Source organism: Perognathus longimembris, chromosome 2 (genome assembly GCF_023159225.1).
Source record: "Perognathus longimembris pacificus isolate PPM17 chromosome 2, ASM2315922v1, whole genome shotgun sequence".
Classification (NCBI taxonomy): domain Eukaryota; kingdom Metazoa; phylum Chordata; class Mammalia; order Rodentia; family Heteromyidae; genus Perognathus; species Perognathus longimembris.
Window position 1 is genome coordinate 2,924,497 of NC_063162.1, and position 8,153 is coordinate 2,932,649.

General features: G+C 43.4%; 1 non-coding gene across 1 annotated transcript; it reads right to left on the reverse strand.

Annotated features, from left to right (window-relative positions):
* Nucleotides 1-5,495: 5,495 nt before the first annotated feature.
* On the reverse strand, nt 5,496-5,602 carry LOC125347372. Its single transcript, XR_007210162.1, has one exon. It is a non-coding gene; the product is annotated as a U6 spliceosomal RNA (small nuclear RNA).
* Between the last annotated feature and the right edge of the window lie 2,551 nt (nt 5,603-8,153).

Below are 8,153 nucleotides of genomic sequence, written 5' to 3' on the forward strand. Positions count from 1 at the left end.
GCGCTGTGACTCAGTGGCAGAGTGCTAGCCTTGAGCAAAAAGAAGCCAGGGACAGCGCCAGGCCCCAGGACTGGCAAAAAAAAGTTTCTAGCACTTTCTTCATCTCTCGCCCTGTCATTGGATGCACAAGCCAATTCAATTTGGGGGGGATCTTGGTGGCTACTCCGCTCAGCAGGCTCCGCTTCAGCCTTTGGGGACGCCCAGGTGTCTTGACGCTACCCTGAACCCTGCCACACTGTTACCACGACGTAACACGAAGAGGGCTCTAGGTTAGATCTACACTCCGTGAGACGCACCCATGTCCAGTGTGCTTCTGAAGGTGTCACTTACACTGCACACGCAGTGTAGACCCCTGTGTGTCTTCTCTTCCCAGCTGGGTGTACAGCTGCCCCTGGCCCGCACCCACGCTGTCTTCCGCTCCGCGCTCCGCGCTGCACAGCAGCCCTTCCTGGCCAGAGGGCCCGTGAGCACAGTCTCTGGGGGCGGGGTCCATCCTCGTGCCTGACACCGGGCCACGCATGGACGCGTGGATCTCCCTTCCGTGGCTGCTCACCGTCCCACGCCACGCCCTGCCGGTCTCTCAGTGGGAGACAGTGCAGTTGTGTTCACCATGAATAAAGGCGACGCACCTATTGCCCGTCTACTTGAATTTCTCTCCGGAAAGTCCCTAGGTTAAGCCTATGGCTAACCTTCCACGAAAGTGCCAACACATTCTCCAGGAGGTCTGCCTTGTTCAGGTGGAGGTGCAAACCTGGGTTAGCTTGGGTGTGAGGGCACACGTGGGTTCACCGACACTCCTGCAGCGTGTCACGGTCGATGTGGTGGTGGTGATGGTGAATGCGAGCAGGCATAGCTACTCAGTGTTCGCCTCATTGGAGAGCTGCCGTTCAGTCACCAAGTTTTAATGGTCTGAGGTGGTTTCTCTTTCCATTATCAAGTGGTGGGGGCTATTTAGTTTGGAAATGAACAGGTTGCTCATCTTTTGGATGAGCATCAGTTTTCAATTTAGGTAAGACGATGTAGCCATCTTTTTCTTTATGGCTACTACCTTCTGTGTCCCATCTAATAAACATTTGTCTGCCTCTAGGTTGCAATAATGGTATTCTGTATTTTCTTCTAAAAGCTTTATAGATTTAGCTTCTACATGCAGGCCTACAATCCATCTTGAAATGATTTCTTTTATGATATAGAGGTAGTAGAGAGTCAAGATAATTTTTTTCCCCATGTGGATGGCAGTTGTTGCAGGGGCATTTGTGGACTTTAATTTCCCTTCTGAATTGTTTGGTGTCTTTGTTCGAAATCACTTGACCATATAAGTATCGGTCTGTTTCTATTTTCTCTTCCCTTGATCTGTCTTCCTGTTCCTGTGACAATTCTGTGCTGTCTTCATTACTACAGCTCTGCAGTAGGTCTTGAACTCAAGTGGTGAAATCCTCAGCTTACTTTTGCTTTTTGTTCCAGTGCTATTTGTTCTTTTTTCATGAGGCTCTTCCGTTTCTATTTAAGTTTTAGAATCAGCTTATGAATTTATATAAGAAAGACAAGGAGATACCTGCATGAATTACATGGAATTAATAAATAATTTGCGGGCAGTATATAGCTTAACAATATTGTTTTATAATCCATGAATATTATTTCTCATTTTTTGTCCTTTAAAAAGTTTCTCACAGCAAAATTTGGTTTTAATTAGAGAGGTACTTCTGGCAAACTTACTATGTCCTTGATGCTTTTTGAAGTTATTGTAAATGGGATTCTATTTAAAGATTAATTTACAATCGTGGCTGTCAAAATACAGAAGCAGTAGTTGATTCAAAGAAGACTCCATCAATACCGTGTCACAAACACATACATTAAAAATCTGAAAACTTGGCTGGGCTCTCCGTGATGCCTGTCATCCTAGCTGTGCGGGAGGCTGAGACCTGAGGATCACGGTTTGAAACCAACCCAGGCAGGAAAGTCTGTGCGCCTCTTATCTCCACTTAACTTCCAAAAGTGCTGGAAATGGAGCTGTGTGGTTCAAGTAGTAGACCCTAAGTTCAAATCCCGGGACTGTCACCAACCCCCCCCCCTAAAAAAAACCCCAAAAAACAAAGAGAACCCCTTCTGAAAACTGTTGTCAACTGTTTACTTGTGTTCTCATGATCACAACCAGGATACTGAATGCGGGTGTCCTTTTGCCGCCTCTTCCCCCTCAAGTAACCACTGACCCAGGTTTCTTCACCAAGCCTTCGTTCACCTTTCCTAAACCCCTGGCCTCGTGCAACCCTGCGTGCCTTTCCCCCGTAGCACGACTTGGCGATTCGTCCAGATCGTCAGCCATGGGAATGATTGAAGCCGTTGCGTGTGCTCCGGGGCTTGGTCTCCACGCTCCGAGCGTGGCGGGCACGTGGGTACTTTCCCTGGTGTGGTCACCAGGGCCATGCTGCTGTCTACGGGGTACAGAAGTCTCTGTGTCATTTCTTTGGGGCAAGTATCTCAAAAGGAAGAGCAGACTCAGGGGACGGTGTCTGTTTACTCTCATGAGAAACCGTCAAGTGCTTTTCCTCATCTCCACCGGCTCGGGAGAGTCCAGTATTCCACAATCGAAACTCGTCCACAATGGATAAGCTCCATCTTTTAGCAGTGAATGAATCACTGTGATTTTAATTTACATTTCCCTAACGTCAAATGATGTTGAACATCTTTTACCGTGTTTAATGGCCTAACTGCCAGCCATAAATCGTCTTTGGTGGTGTGTTTGTTAAATTTGCTCAATTTGCAACTGTTTCTCACTGGTACATAGAACAGAATTGATTTATTAGCATAAAACTGACTTTCTTATATTGATCATGTATACGGAAGCTTTCTTGAACAAAACTCTTGGTTCTAGCAATTGTTTTAATTTTAATTGGTAGATTTATGGGGGGGTCTTCTATGTAATCATTTATGTCCTCAAGTTTCTATTTCTTCCTTTCCCACCTGTATCCCTTTCCTTTCTTTCCTTCTTTGGTTAGCTTGATGTCACTGATTAGAGGATTTCGTTCCTTGACTGCTATGCACAGAATGGAGATGAGGAGAGGAGAGAGTACTGTTGCTTCAGACCCCACACGAAACACGTGGTCTTTCATTATTAAGGGTGACGTTAAGTAAGATCACTAAGGGGACATTAAGAGCAGCATGGATTTCTTTTACAGGGGTAGTGAGCTCCCCTTGTTTCCTGTTTGCTGGAGTTTTTTATTACCAATCGGAATCAAGTTTATTTCTACAACCTGGGTATGGGCTATAAATATGGGTAAATTACATTTGAGTGATTTCCAAATGTTAAACTAAACCTCTCTTTCTGGGTTAAGCCACATTAGGCCATAATTCATTTATGTAATTTTCTACTCACTTACTAAAAAAAAATTTTTTTTGCCAGTCCTTGTGCTTGGACTCAGGGCCTGAGCACCATCCCTGGCTTCTTCTTGCTCAAGGCTAGCACTCTGCCACTTGAGCCCCAGCGCCACTCTGGCCGTTTTCTATATATGTAGTGCTGAGGAATCGAACCCAGGGCTTCATGTATACGAGGCGAGCACTCTTGCCACTAGGCCACATTCCCAGCCCCTCACTTACTAAAATTTTGTTAAGAATTTTTGCATATTTGTACTAATGGGGAATATTGATCCACAGTGTACTTTTTTTTCCACCATCTTTCTCTGTTTTTCTTTTTGTGGTGCGTGTCTCAAGCAGCCTGCTTTAAACATGGATTGCGAGGGTGATTGACATGGGCTTTTCAGAATTCAGTTGCTGGAGTACGGAAAATTGTGTATGTAATTTCCTTATTATCCCTGTAATGTCTATAGTGTTTTTTTCCTGGCCACCTATTTTATTTGTAATATGGATGAGTTATTTTCTCCTTTTCTCCCTTGATCCATGTTTTGAAGTGTTTATCAATTTTATTGATTTCTTTGCAGGACTATCTTTGGCTTTATTAATTGTCTGAATCTTTCTATTTCCCATTTTATTGCATTTTTCTCTTAACTTTTTTGTTTTTTGGAGGTGTGGGGATTGAACTCAGGATCTCATATTTGCTGGCTTGCTTATTCTACTTGAGCCAGGCTTCCAGCCCTGGTTTTGGCTGGCCATTTTGGAAACGGAGTCTAGTGAATATTTTTTCCTCCAGGAGATTCTGGATTTCAGTCTTCTGTGTAGCTAGAATGACAGGTGTGGGCCAAAGGCACTGAACTAATTTTTCTCTTACTTTTAGAACTTTTTGTCTTTTAACTTACTTTAATTTTAGGTTGCTTGATGCTTTCTAGCTTTTAAATCAACTTTTAGGGGTTTTTTAAAAGAAATATTAAAATTTCTATTCTATGCTATATAAAATTTGCATAAATCTAGTACATAATTCGTTTTTACTTTAGTAAAAGAAAAAGACAATGAGAAAATGGGTTATAAATCTCTCAGTTCTTTTTATGAAAGATTGTTACTGAAACTAACCAGTGCTTGGATGTACAGCCATCAATTCTGAGTATGTATGGATTATACCTAGGAATTAGAATTTACCCAGATAGGAGTTGTGGTGGCATTTTTTTTTTAATGGCACAATTGTGTCAGAGAACACTGTGGCTTCTATAGTATTGAGAAGTTTGGAAACAAGCCCCTGCCTCCACAGGGAGGCAAGAATATCCTAGACACAAACAGCATCCAGTATAAAAAGACTTCACAGTCTGATTTCTCTTTATCAAAGGTAAAATGATTCCCTGCTAGATTTGCATGAAAGATTTTGACCCGCTGTGGTTCTTACAAACACAAAATTTTTCATGACCTTCATCTGTTTGGGTTTTACAAACACTAATGCACAATGTGTTCAACTGGCAGGCATGGGCTAAAGAAAAAGGAATTGAATAGAAAATGTTTACCAACGTTATCTATATTCTAATGTGACAATGCCAGTTATTGAGTCCTAACTGGCTCCTTGTGCCTAACCATCATGACCACAATTCAGTTTTCTTCGAGGTTTAGTTTCTCAGTAGCAGCTTTGGGTTGTACTTTCCTGTTTTGACATAAAAGATCACTTCTTCCGACTTGTACCATTCGTTCTTCCCAAGATTTAATTTCAGCCTCATAATGAATTCTATCATCTTGAGAAAGTTGATAATATATCTCCTTTTGAGAAGCAGGCCTATCTTTCCACACGTCACTTAAAATCCTCAAATCTCTCCTTAGGTGGACAACCTGTGTTTTCTTGAAAATTTTCTGCTATAAAAATGTTGTAAGCTGGGCTGGGGATATAGCCTAGTGGCAAGAGTGCCTGCCTCATATACACGAGGCCCTAGGTTCGATTCCCCAGCACCACATATACAGAAAACGGCCAGAAGCGGTGCTGTGGCTCAAGTGGCAGAGTGCTAGCCTTGAGCGGGAAGAAGCCAGGGACAGTGCTCAGGCCCTGAGTCCAAGGCCCAGGACTGGCCAAAGAAAAAAAATAAATACAACAAAAATGTTGTAAGCTGAATTTTCTTTGGTTTTCCAAGAGAAAAAATGTGGAACGCTTCACAAATTTGCGTGTCATCCTTGCTCAGAGGCCAAGCTAATCTTCTCTGTATCGTTCCAATTTTAGTATCGGTGCTGCCGAAGCGAGCACAACTTTGAGGTTTTTGATTTTAGGCCTCTCTTTAAAAATTTAACATCAGCTTTTGAAACTATGAGTTTATTTTTCTGATGCCTGATTTGACTATCAGCCACAAAACAAATACCTTGTATCTCCATTTTCATCTAGTTTGAAACTTTTCCTACTCTCCCCTTTGACTTTTTTCTAAATCCATGTCCTGTGTGGAAATATCCTTGATGTTTATACTGCATAGAGACATTGAATCGATTTCTAAACAATGGAAGTATTAAGAAACGATCTTATCTTCTTATATTTTCACTGTAGTTAAAATACATACTAAGTAGGTGATTATTTCATATTTTTTGAGACTTGTCTGTACCCCTCAGTGTACAGCTGAGAGAGTCTACTGCTGTTGAGTTTGCTCAAGTATCAGGGCTTGGCTCGCTCAGTAAGAGCTCTGGGTACTTATTTGTACCTGGGTCCTGTGGGTTTTCTCCATGTCAGCAATGCCAAGTTGAAGTTGTTGAAGCTCTAAACATCATGGCTGATTTGCCTACTTTTCTCTCTTTTTCTGTCAAATATTTTGAAGCACTACAATTAGGAGCACACCATTTATGATGTCTGTGTCTCCACGATATTGGGCCTTTTTGTAAATATGAAATGTCTTCTTTAACCGCTGTTGATGGGATTGTTATTGAGTTCTACTCCACCAAATAATAAGCAGTAACATATAGTAAAAGGTTTTTTTCCCCCAATGCAGTTAATTTATGCTTTTCTTTATATTTATTGTTTATATGATACCCGTGTTTTTCCATTTTAATTTTCAGCCTCGTGTCTTCTATTTTCAGTGCATCCCTTTTAGGTGTCATAGAGTTAGGTCTTGTTACTCCTTCCACAGCAGTCTTGCTGAGTTACTTTTTAGTTGGTGTTTTTAGTCCATTTACATTTAATGTACCCCATATGTAGTTGGCTTGAGGCTTGTGGGTTTTTCTTTTCTATTAGGTTTCTTCCTCTTTATTTTACCTCTTTGGAGGAAAAGATGGGAACATGCATTGGTTTAGAGGTTTGTGATGTGACGAGAAGGGAATGTAGGTTTCGTACCTCATTCTCCCCGCACCATAGGGCAGGGTCATTGGGTGAGGGAAAGTATAGAGGAAAAGATGCCAAAAGCTCAACAAGTGAAGAAGCGATGACAAGCTCTGTGGTGCATGGGGGGCGTGCCCTGGAAGCTGCATTCCTTCACCACACAGAAGTTTAGCAAACATACCCGAGTCTCCTTGTAGACAAAAGCAAACTGGAGCCAATTCCAGAGAGCCATGGGCTGTTGCCGTTTGCAGATCATCTCAGTAACACAGGCATGGTTATAAGCCAGACAACAGGGCTGATGGGAAGAAGCAAGTTTACAGCAATGGATCAAAAGGAAACTTGACCTTCAGTCGACGTAGGCAGATGTGTGTCTGGCCTTTGAGTTGAGAAGTTGGGGTGCGTTAGGAGGGATGATATTTGGTCCAGTGTTCATATAAACGGGGTGTGTGGTGAGGGCAAGACACATTGAAGGAGGGAATGGGGAAAGGAGAGAGAGAGAAGGAGAGGGACAAGGAGGAGTGGCAGAGAGAAGGAGAGGGAGGGAGAGTGGAAGTGAGAGGCGGGGGGGTAGAGAGAGGAGGAGAGGGGGACGGGGAAGAGGAAGCCAGGGCAGGACAGAGTTGGGGCACTTCTTACTCTTCTAATTGCAATAAAGAGTCCTGACCCAAGAGAGATGACCTTGGAATAGAACTGGCTTGTTGTATAATGTGTTCCCCTTTAAACTGAGCATTGCTTTGATGGAAGTTAAATAGAACTGATGAAGTTGAGCTAAAATGAATTACTGGAGCAATCCACAAAATGACTCATTGCCAAATTTTCTTACAGTCAATTTTATTTCTATTTGAGGAAAAAAAAATAGGTAATTAGGGAAGCTCGGGTGTTGTTTCCAGGTTTCCCGGTGGCTCCCATCCAGCCACAGAGAGGCCCAGAGCAGAAAACCAGATGTTCAGATAAAGACCTAAGTGGACAAATATGAACGAGATCCATCATACAAACGCGCTTCAGAAATCTTTCATGGAAGTTGGCCATAGCACCCGTGCCTTTACCGTCTCTGTGCGATGTCCTTCTCTTTCCAGAAGAAAGGCGTTCGTGGGATCCATTTGTGAGTTTGTACCTGCAGGAGGAGTGTGCCCATCCGTGCACAGGAAGTCCCAACGGTGGGCTTCGGTCCTCTGCAATGCTCGCCGAGCGCCTCCCAGGCTCAGCTCTCGCGTGTGGTTCCTTCTTCCTGGAGGTGAGGGGCACGGAAGTGAGTGCAGGAAGGTCATAGGTCACACGAGCCACCGTGGCGAGCCCTGGGTGCCCGGGGCAGCAAAGCTCCTCTTAGGGGATGCCGGGTTCCCGGAGAGTCCCACCTCTCCTCTTTTCACAGCTGAAATCTTCTTTTGGCCACGTGGAGCTGTGTTTGTGATTTTTGAATCCACGTTGGTTAGTTCTTAGTGAGCCGGGAAATGGACGAATGGTAAGAGTCCAGCACTGCTTTCCAGCGGTGGCTTTT